The following is a 12,009-nucleotide window of genomic DNA, read 5'->3' on the forward strand; positions in this document are numbered from 1 at the left end:
TAGGAAACAAATATATCAGGCATCATAAGGGGACAGGGTGGGCCAGGAAAGGGCAAAGGAAGGAACCCAGTAAGAAGGGTCAGCAAATATTTAGATATAAATGCACCCTACGATGAGAGTCCAGTGCAGTCTTTAGCAGAGACCACCCATGACCACCTATGGTTGTCTGCCAAGACAGGGATCCTGCATTAGACAGGAACGGTGGTTCTTAACCATTGCTGGGCATTAGAATCTCCTGGGAAGCTTTGAAAATGCCCATATTTCAGATTCACCTTAAAAAATCTCCCACCTTCTGAGGTACTTGTTCATAGATTTGGAGCAGATTCTGGGAAGGTACATTTTGAAAATAAGCTTCCCAGGTTCCAAGAATCTGATGCATATCTCTGATTAAGAGCCACAGAGTAGAAAGCCAGCTTCTCCAAAGTTCCTCACAATGCCAGGCTTCTAATGGTGGCTCTGGCTCAGGGTCAAGTGACTTCTTGGTGAGCTTGTTCTTTTAGTTTGCATTAAATGCATTGAAGATCTCACTGAAACTCCAAAGGCATAGATTTCTTTTTCAAACATTTAAAGTCCCAAGCTCTAGTCAGGGTTTCTAGAATCACAGAACATTTGCTTTGATCCCAGAAGCTGGAAGGTGAGTGAAAGGACAGTTCCACAAATTTTTTTTGACTCTTCCAGGTAAAGCATGAAGGAAGGATGAGCTATACAGCTCTTGTTTTGCTATAGGAAAACTACTTTTGGTGATAATTGTTGTTCTCAACATATGTTTGTTATAGATTGCATGTTTATTCCCACAAAGTTTGTATGTTGAAACTCTAAATTTCAGTGGGAAGGTATTAGGAGGTGGGCCCTTGGGAGAGAAATATGTTTAGATGAGGCCATGAGGTTGGAGCCCCCTTAATGGGATTTAGTGACTTTATTTGGACACAGATAACTTCCTTTTTTAAGGGGGAATTTGCATATGAAGGGGAGTCACTAGAAGCATCCTAATGCCACTGAAGATCTAATTCAGAACTATGATTTGAATAAACAGTTGGAAATAACCTGCCAAGTTAGCCTCTCTCCTGTGAAGTGAACGAGAACAAGTCCTTTCCCAGCAAGCAAATCCTACATCACTTGCCTTAAACAGATTCTCTCCACTCCCACACCTTGAGAAAAGACCTCTCACTACCTTTCTGGGCTAGGCTGTGCATCTGGGATTGTCAGCCAGATCTGGTGTCATAATCACTGAGACCACCGTCAGAACATTCAGCCAATTGGCACTGAAAGACAGCAGTCCCATTTCCCAACGTCATCCACTGTTCTGTAATTCCTCACTTCTAATTCCTTGACTATCTCCTGGAACTTTTCACTGTGCTCCACTTACTACATTCTCCCTTTCTCCCCTTTGCCCTGGGAGTCACAGCAGGCAACTTACCAACTCTCCATAAAGCCAGAAGAGGAATGTTAGCATTCAGTTCATGTTGCACTACTCTCTAAACCTTTCACCTTTCACTCTCTGATAAAAGATCTTCCTCTGAGGCTTTTGCCCTATTTAGTCTTGTTAACCTTTCTCAACCCAATCATGTATTATTAACCATTCAGTCATTTCCCTTCACTCTCTTAAGACTGGCATTAGGCTCTTAGTTATCCTCTCCTCTTTCACTCTTGCTGATATCTGGGGAGATCCCAACATTTGGAATCTTCATCTGTCCAGCAACCTAGCTTCACAGTTCCTCATCTCAACTTCTGCTGTCCATCAATTGATAACTGTCACTCCAATCATACAAATATTAAAAGAGAGGCAAGAAAGTAGCATCTAAAAGAAATATGGATAAAACATTTTTAATGAAAAAATTAAGCAATAGAAGCAACTTGTCTCTTTCTTTGGAGGGAAAGGGATGGGTGCAGATAAAGACAGACTTACGAGTTTAGAAGGTGGAAAATAAAGACGTATTGACAAATTTTTAACTTCTTTGCAAAATAAAAGACAAGATCATCTTCTGAGAGTGGGAGAAAAAATAGGTGGATTGAAGGTTTGTGGGGAGTATCAATCCTTTAAAATACTGTAGTCAAACAGCATGAGTGAACAAATTATCAGAGAACTGTTGTACAACTGCCGGCAGGGTGGGGGCCTGTTTTGATGGGGTGGTACCAATCTGCTCTATTAAGTGACTTCCTCTAGCAGGTGCAGAGAAAATAAATACTTGGCTTCATGGAGGTCAGGTTTTTGTTGGAGAGTTATGAAGTGTTTTCTTCCTTTCTTTTTTAAAAATTATGTATCCCCCATGACTAGCACGTAGTAGATAGGCAACAAATATAATCACCCTTGGTATCATGCAGGATTAGTGACAAGACCCCTCATAGGTACCAAAATTCATGGATGCTCAAGAACCTTATATGAAATGGTGTAGTACTGGCATATCATTTACACACATCCTCCCATATACTTCAAATCATCTCTAGATTACTTCTGATACCTAATATAATGTAAATGCTATTTAAATAGTTGATATACTTTAAATAATCTATAGATGACTTATAATACCTAATATAATGTAAATGCTATGTAAATAGTTGTTATACTGTATTGTTTAGAGAATAATGACAAGAAAAAGTCTTTACATGTCCAGTACAGATGGAAGTGTTCACTTGTCTTTGAATATTTTTGATCAGTGATTGAATCCATAGATACAGAACCCACAGGTATGGGGTGCTGACTATATTTGAACATTTTTTCCACTGTACAAGACAGTCTCTTTGAAACAGTGTTATTGCATGAAGGACCATGGAGGAAAATAAAGATTATTGATATATTGGAAACAATATATGATTCAATATAGAGGACGCTGTGAGGTTGAAAAGCAAGAGACAGAGAGAGAGAGAGCCAGAGACAGACAGTCAGAGATGGACAGAGACCTAAAGAAATTGTCTCACGTAATTGTGAGTCCAAAATCTGCAAGACAGGCTTACAGGCTGGAAATTCAAGTAAGAGTTGATGTTGCAGTCTTGAGTTAAAAAAATGAAACTTAGGCAGAATTTCTATGTTATGGTCTGGAGGCTTAATTCCTTCTTCTTTGGGGGAACTCAGTCTTTGCTGTTAAAGCCTTCAACTGATTGGATGAGGCCCACCCACATTATGGTGGGTCATCTACTTTATTTAAAGTCTACTTATTTAAATTTTAATCCCATCTGAAAAATGCTTTCACAGCAATATCTAGGCTGGTGTTTGACCAAACAATTGGGCACCAAAACTTGGTCAAGTTGACATATAAAGTTAGTTATCACAGGTAGCAATGAAAGGAGACAAGATTGTAGTTAGAAAGTTGATGATTAAACTGGTGAATCTGGAGGCAGAGCAGTATGACAGAGTCCATGGAATGATAAATGTGGATAACTAGGGTGGCAACAAGAAGATCACTGGTGATGTGGAGATCGAGCATAATGAGTCCAGCATAATGACTGGATTCATCCACTTGGACAATGAAATCTAGGATGCTATCAGGTGAGACAGAGAGAAAAAGTGTAAGCCATGAGATAGAGTTTTTACTGAATGATAGGTAATGATCAGAGGGAAGAAAGATAACCAAGAAAGTGAGAGAGGGTAATGTAGTCAAATGGCATGAACCCTAGTGGAGAGGTCTCCAACCCTCTGCTCTACCATTGGGTGACCTTAAAGAAATCACTTAATCTCTGTGTGTCCGTGCTTCTTCAAATTCCAACTCTAGTTTAATATTCAAAGGCTGTTGTGGGAGTCAACTATAGTGGTAAATGGTAAAGTAGTTTGGAAAAGGCAGCCAAACCAGTCAGAGAGAAGTTAGGGTTTCTTGATACTTATAGGTATTAAGCACTGGAGTGTGTCTCCAAACAAATTTAAGGAATTTCTTGTTGTGATTTAAAGGAGTTGTGGTAGCCAAACCTCCACCAGGACCCCCAAATGATCCTCATTCTCTCGGTACTCCTATCCTTGCATAGGGCCTTCCTGCATTTAACAGGGCTGACTGGTGTAACAAATAGAATGTAACAGAAGTGATGGTGTGTGACTTCCAAGACCAGGTCATAAAAAACATTGTGGTTTCCTCCTTGCTCTTGGATCACTTACTCTGGTGGCCACCAGTCACCATGACATGAGGACACTCAAGCAGTTCTATGGAGGGACCTAGCCACAAAGAACTGAGGCTTCCTGATAACAGCCATGTAAGTGAACCATTTTGGAAGCAAATCCTCTAGTCCTGGTTAGCTTTTCAGATGACTGCAGGCCCATTCAGTATCTTCACTGCAAGATGAGAAACCCTGAGCCAGGAGCACTCACATAAGCTATTCCCGAATTCCTGACCAACAGAAATTGTGAGTGAAAAATGATTAGTTTTAACCTACTAAGCTTTGAGGTAACTTGTTATGGATAATAAATAAATTATGTAAGATATTTGTTTCCATTGAATCTTAAACCTCTTTATTCATGCTTCCTACCTGTGTATAGACATGAAAGTAGATATTTTAGATGTATACTGACAGAAGTCTGGAGGCATCTTTTTGTTGTGAGGCATTGGGTGAATATCTTTTACTACTTAGACTTTGGCTTACTCAGATGTAAAATGAAGGGTTGCCCTGATACTCTGAAGGTCGTCTCTAGCTGCAAACTCTGTGGGCAACCTCTTGAATGAGATAGTTGCTCACAAAACACACATAATGTCACTATGATGCTAAATTAAAGTTCAACAGACCAATTTCATTGACTGAATTTTCGAACTATTTTTTTCAGAGAGAAGGCAGACTAGAGCAAGTCAAAAAAGAACTGGAGAGAACGCAGGGAATTCACTAATTCTAAATTTAATCTTCATAAAGAAGTGTCTCATGACATACCTCAAAATTGTGTTGCATAGAGTTCTGCCATAGCGATATACTTGATAATATTTTTATGTTTCTGTTCCTTCTGGACTTGTTTCACTTTATAAATAATATTACATTTTACCAAATTAAATTTTTAGAATTGCTTCTATAACTATATCTCTCCAATAACTAAATGATTTGAAAATTGGAAAGAGTACATAACAGAATAGGTTATCTAGTATTTTAGATACTTAGAATATTCACACAGTGAATTTCAGCAGCGATTAAATCCACCAAGTTCCCCCGTTCGCTCATTTTAAAAAGGAGATTCAGCCATATTAAGTCAATTAAATTGGTTTCATGTTTATTTTATCCTCTGACCTAGATTCCGGTACTCTCCCATTGGCTTTAACTTTGTGTGGAACGCTTGACTGGAACTGATTTTTAGAGTATCTTTAGTGTGGCTAGTTGGTATTCCCAAGAAAGTAATAGACTCATAGTATTCTGTTTTACATTTTCCTAGTTATGGCGAGGTTGTTCTCTTCCCAATCCCTCTTTATTTCTCCTCTTGACATAAAACATTTACACACATCGCTAATCTCCTCTACACAATTTATTACAAACTAAGGGGAAATGGGGCCTCTGTCTCATTTATTTTTAGGATTGTGTAAGCATTTGCTCTTGTTAAATATTACTATTAACTGACTGTATTGGACACTTCTTAAACACCTTCAGGCCTTTAGCTGCCTGCTCTGCCTCAGCTGCTATTTCTGCCTACCAGTCCCACTCAGAACCCACATTTCTCACTGTCTGAGGCCAACCAGTTGCTTGCCTGTGAATACTGGCCCCTCTTACTTGGCAGCTGCTGTATGACCAGGCTAACCATGTCTGGTCTCTGTCTTCTCTCATCACTTATAACGTTAATGAAATGTCACACTACAGACATGGACAAGAAAGCCAGATTTTACAACCAGGAAGTCAAGTGTGGGGGTACAGGTGGGGTATGTGTGTGGCGGGGGTTATCTATCTAAAGGATGAAATTTGGTCAATTGAAAACAAGTATTGTCAGGGAATCCACTGATAAATTTCTTCTCCTTTCTGCCTTTCATAGATTGGGCAAGGCACAACTTTTGGTGCTGCCCTGCATGGCTGTGCAGATGTCCCTGAAAGGTCACCTGCTCTGTGTCTCCCAGGGTCCCTGTGAGAGAGTAGACGGAGAAGTCATGCATCACCTTGCACTGTCCCCTTCCCTTCCCTGACTCGCTTCTCTTTATGCTTTCTCCAGCCCAGGATTTTATCTCTCAAATAAAGACAAACCTTAATCTTAATCCTCACCAAGGCCTTTGTTTTCCAGAAAATGTGAACTAAAACACTGACCAGTTTTAAAAAACGGTAACATATTTATACTCTTTTTCTATCTTTCTGCTCAAAATTTACATGGGTGCTTTGGGGATCTGCCTGCCTGTGTGACTCTATATGCAACTTTTAACAATGCTTTCAAACATGCATACATAGGAGATATAATTTCTCTTCTATAATTAAGGATAAGTGAGCTACACTGACCTGCTCGCTGGTTCTTGCACATTCCAGGCACATTCCTGCCTTTGTATTTTCTATGCCTTCTGCTTACACTATTCTCCACCCAGACATCCACATTCCTGCACCTCCCTCAGGTCTGTGCTCAGTCAGTCTTTCCCTGATCATTCTATTTAAAGTCATAGCCCCTCCCTTCTTCTATCAATTACCTATCTCATCTCCTGCTTTATTTTTTATAGCTTTATTGCCCTCTAACACATATTATACTTATTTATTTTGTTTATCTGTCTCTCCCAACTAGAATATAGGCAACACAATGAGGGCAGTAATTTTCTGTATATTTTCTTCACTGCTGTAATGAAGTTCCCTCCAGTGTCTACAATAGTGCCATACATATAAGTGCTCAATAAGGGTTTTTGGAATGAATGAATCAATCAATCAATAATATGTATTAGAAAGCAACTTTTTTTAAAATTTTATTATTATTATTTTTTGAGATGGAGTCTCACTCTGTCACCAGGCTGGAGTGCAGTGGTGCAATCTCGGCTCACTGCAACCTCCGCCTCCCGGGTTCAAGCAATTCTCCTGCCTCAGCCTCCTGACTAGCTGGGACCACAGCTGTGCGCCACCAGGCCTGGCTCATTTTGTTTTTATTTTTCGTAGAGACAGGGTTTCACCATGTTGGCCAGGACGGTCTCAATCTGCTGACCTCATGATCTGCCCGCCTCGGCCTCCCAAAGTGCTGGGATTACAGGCATGAGCCACCACGCCCGGCCTAGAGAGCAACTTTCTAATGTGTCAGTATTGACTCATTTAGTTCAATTTTGAAGAAAAGTAGAATAATATGTGTCATTAGAAGACCTAAATTGGGTATGCATGGTGATTGAGTGCATACATACAGTGAAAATGATAAAGTTCCTAGGGGGAAACCAGATCTTTATCATCAAGTAGGCACCAAGAATCTACTATGTACTTACCCCAACCGAGATACAAGAGATACAAGCAAATATAAAGATATGATAGTCCTCGTCACAAGACTTAGCATTTTGCTTAAGAAAATTGGCATTATATGAATTAATTAGAGAAATTCGAAGTTCTCAATCCTCTGTGATTTGACTATAACTGCATTAGCGGTTCAGGGGCAAGAAAGGAAGCAGATGTTAGACCCCTCGCTCTAGCTCTCCCACTCTTGCAACTTTTGACAATTGACTCAACCTCTTCCTAGTCCCAGTCCCCACCTATGAAGTTGGGATAATCTCCTAGGGATTTCAGAAAGAATTAAATGATACAATGCAAGTAAATTGCCTAGAACCCTGGAATTGCTCAATAAATATTAATGGTTATAATATTTTATTATAACTTTCAGAAGCTACGTATTTCATAGAGAAAGTGAGGCTTGAAGAATTAATAGAATTGGGGGCAAGAGGAGAGAGTAGACATAGGCTAAATGAGGGAAAAACAAGTCTAGAAACACAAAGAAAGGGAGGCACATGGTCTACTGAGGGAAGGGTGCCTACAGGTGATGGGATGTGAAAGAAAGCAAGGAGGGAGAGATATGTGGCCAAAGGTAAGGGGGAACTTGGGCTTTACATACAACTTTCATCACTGGGTTTTGAAGATCTTGGGAATGGAGGGAAGAAGACAGAGAGAAGACAGGTAGAATAAAGAGAGGGAAGAAGAAAAGACAGGAAAAATGTTGAGAAGCAAAAGGAAAGCCTGGCCATTGGCCATATAGCCTTCTCATGTATAATATTCTCTTAGAATTTATTTAAAGCATTAAGATGAGAGGACAGTTCAGAGCACTGGATTAATTCCCTTTTCTCTCTCTCTCTGTCTTTCTCTTGCCCTTTTATTAAGAAAATAAAAAAGACTTTGAAATATTAAGAGATAGTGGGATTAGAACCTTCTCCTGCCAGCCCCAGTCTTTCCTCCCCTATTAATTTCCACTTGATTAGAATTCTTTTTGAAGTATTTAAATATGGACAATGGGAAATAGAAGGGTGAGTTATTGAATATCAGTTAGACAGTGTTAATATAATCATGGCTCCCATTTTTTTATATAGATACTTCATCTATATGTATAGTTTCCATTAGGAATAAAGTAGACATCTCCTCTCCCCTACCTCAAGTAATTATGATTTTTAGAAACCATAATGAAACTCTTAAAAGTTAATAGCCGATTTGTAAATCCTCAGCTTAAAATTTTAATTTAAAAAATAAGTTTTAGAACTCTAGAAAATTGAGAGGTTTTTTTTTTTCCTTACTTGCCTTTAAAAAAAAAAAAAGACATGAGAGACTTTTCTTACACTAAACTCTCGAATTGGTGAGGGCTTTTAGCACGTACACACTTTTGAAAGGAGCCATGGCTTTTTTGATGGAAGCTGTGGAACTCTGAGAAACCCTCTTCATGTAGGGGCTGTGTGGAGAGGGAATGATATTGGTATTCAAAAGTTCTTCAAGAACACACAGCAAATGTCTCCATGGGAAAAGCAGCTGCTTATTCTCCCTTGAATAACCCAGGTCTCATGACTTTCTAGTCCTGACATTGGCCTTCATGCTGAAGGCTTGATTTAAAGACCTTCAAGGAGCAAAATAGGGAGTCTTAGAGCCATTTGATGCATAGAGTTGGGGCTTGCTGAGATGATCACTATGAAATTCCTGGGGTTTTCTAGCTCTAAGGACTATGGATCTTTAAAAATAAGTTCTTTGGTGAATAGCAATGTGTACAGATCTGTTTTGAAAACCTAGAAATGTCATAGAATTTAGAAATCCTGCCTTTTCACGTTAGCATTCACTACTTGAGACCACAAATGTTTAATTGACTTATAAGCAATATTTTTTTTTTTTTTTTTTTTTTTTTTTTTTTTTTACAAATACTTTCATACAAGCACAAATAGTGCTAATAAATTCTGTTAGACATATATATTTCCTTGGCACATACAAAAACTAACTCCCACCACCAACGTGGGAAAAGACATAGACACAGGACTTATGTTGAAAGAGTTCAGGCTCAGAAATGAGGAATGTGAGAAACAGTGAGAAAGTACAAACCAAGAGGTGCAGTGGGGAACCAGGGCATAAAAATAGAGATACAGAATGAGAAATTCAGCCCAAACTAATTAGGAAAATACTGGTCTGAATCAGTGAAAAGTTTCACTCACATTCATCCCTTAGCTTTTTAGAGGAGTAAATTCGAAGTCCCTCTTGAATCTCCCACCTTATAAATATTGCTGCACCATAGAATTGAATTAGTCCCATAACTACACAGATAACATGAATGAAAAGCTCCGATGCCACAATGAAAGGCACTTGCAGCTCACATAAGTGGCCAGAATAAGTACCTCGTTGCTATACCCCAATCTGCAGCTTCTGGTTCATATTTGTGCCTCAGCAAAAAGATTTTACTGAAACATTTTATGCATCTTTGGGTCATTGTTAAATTACTAAACTCCTGAATGTTAAGCCTGTGCCTGCAAATGTCACAGGTGTGATCCACAAAGTACGGTTAAGAGAAGTCCATTTCGTTGTGTTGAGGTATTTAAGACTGGACCCTCTGATGCCTGGCAAAGCATCCTGTGGAGTGGTGCTTCTAAGCCTGCTGTGATGAATGGATGTACATCACCATTCTTTGAAGGCCAGGGCAGCATTCAGCATCCCTCACACCCCCTGGGACATCAATCCAAGACATACTATTTTCACTGAAATAGAAGAGCCAAAAATTTTTGAACATATTTTATGTATTTGATGTCCATGCTTTCAGAACAACAACAGAATAGTGAAACATAGTTAAACAATAGGCAATAGTACTAGAGAGTGCTTTAAATTTGAATCACCTGAACATTTTAGCCTTGCACTCACCTTGTGTCGGGATCGCAGTTGGTTGAATCTATGCCAAGCTCATTCTACAAAGTGAGCAAAACGACTCTTCTGGACCCTCCCTTGACACACTGAAGCAGTAGTCTGTGAAGGTTCCAGGCAGGGCCAACTTCATGGTGTGTGACCCATGCTGTAGTAGCGGGCTCCTGGCCTTACCTAAAGTCATGGAGACAGCCCTAGAGGGAGTACTAGAGGTAGGTGGCTTCTCTCTGGAAGCCCGTGGTCAAGTACACATCTCTTAAGCCTTCAAGACCCAGCTAAATCTCACCTTGTCCTCAATGATGACCCTGACTGCCTAAACCCTCACCATTTCCTTGGTACTGTGGATGCCACCAGCACCTGGCACCTGTACCACATAGCCCTGTTGTACTCTTTTGTGTTATTAATCCATTATTGCTAATTTTGGCCCAAACTTATGTTCTTAGAGTTCAGCAACTAGTTCTTGTACATCTGCTATATCTGAGCTGATATTCTTCTTAGTGTGATTCACTCATAGAAACGGCTTCAAACAATGGGTAAAAGAAGCACAAGACTGATGTTGTGCTCTCACCCCAAAGCCCAGCCTCCAAAACATTCCACTGTACCTAATCCTCTGGCTCCACCTTTACCCAGTGGGAAATGTAGGCTTCTAGTCACAATGAGAAATTCAAGCTAATAAAATTTCTCTTATATCCCTGCTTCTGCAGTTTTCAGGTTGCCTTAGGATAACGTGTCTTTGGACAGAATTCATATATTTTGTCTTTTAAATTGTGCTTATACACAATTTGCACAAAGTGGCTTGCATTTCTGAATTTGGCTAAACCTGGGAAATTCCCTTTCATCAAATTCAAGCAGAGAGAGAGAGAGAGAAAGAGAGAGAGAGATTCCAAAGACAACAGACAATAAGCAGGAAAATGAAAAGAAAAAAGAAAATACCATTTTAAAATGGCTATGGGTTTTTTGCTTTTGCAAAAGATTTTTAAAGCCAAAGAATAAGATAGGGTGGAAAATTATATGAAGCAACCATGCAACCAGAGAAAGGGAGGAGACAAAATACAACGAATGTTCTATCTCTGGTTTTCTCAATACAAAACAGGAGGGAAAAAATGAATGAGAAAGGAAGAATCATTCTCAAAATCTCTCATGGTATAAAATCAGTTGGTGAGGAGTATTACTAGCTTGGAGCTAGGGGGAAAAATCATTTCTGAAGTGCATGTTTAGAGGGTGGTTTTTTAATGCAATAAAAATGTAAAACAATTTGAGGGTGGGGTAGGGGGAGGCCTTTCTGCAACAGCAGCTGCTCTGTCTTTGGGCTCTGGGCAAAGATGCCTCATCCCATCCTTTCAGCAATCCATTATCAGGCCTCTCTCCTTCACATTATTCTCCAGCAACCTTATCAGGCACAAGCATCGCCTCAGATGCTGTGACTGGAGTCTTATAATTGTCCCTGGTTAGAGCTCAATAGCACCTTGAACCATCAGAGCAATCTCAGCTTTTAAGAAAAGGTCTCCACAAGGAGAAGCGGGTAAGAGAATTTGCCTGTGGCTATGTGAGTTCTTTAATAGCTAACTCTCCTCTGCCAGCCCTAGCTGCAGAGCCTGTGGAGAGATGAGAAGTCTCTTTATTTATCACCGTGCTCTTCTGAGTGCCTGTTAGGCAATGATCATATTATTTATTACCATGTATGTGGTGCTGTTGGGGGTGGGGTGGAAAATGATTTTCTTAATGGGTCTTCTACAGATGTAGGGACTTGGGAGATCAAGGTGGGGAAGGGGAGGAAGCAAATCTGAAGACACGGAATATTGGAAG

The sequence above is a fragment of the Hylobates moloch genome, unplaced genomic scaffold, assembly GCF_009828535.3.
Source record: "Hylobates moloch isolate HMO894 unplaced genomic scaffold, HMol_V3 SCAFFOLD_22, whole genome shotgun sequence".
Lineage (NCBI taxonomy): Eukaryota > Metazoa > Chordata > Mammalia > Primates > Hylobatidae > Hylobates > Hylobates moloch.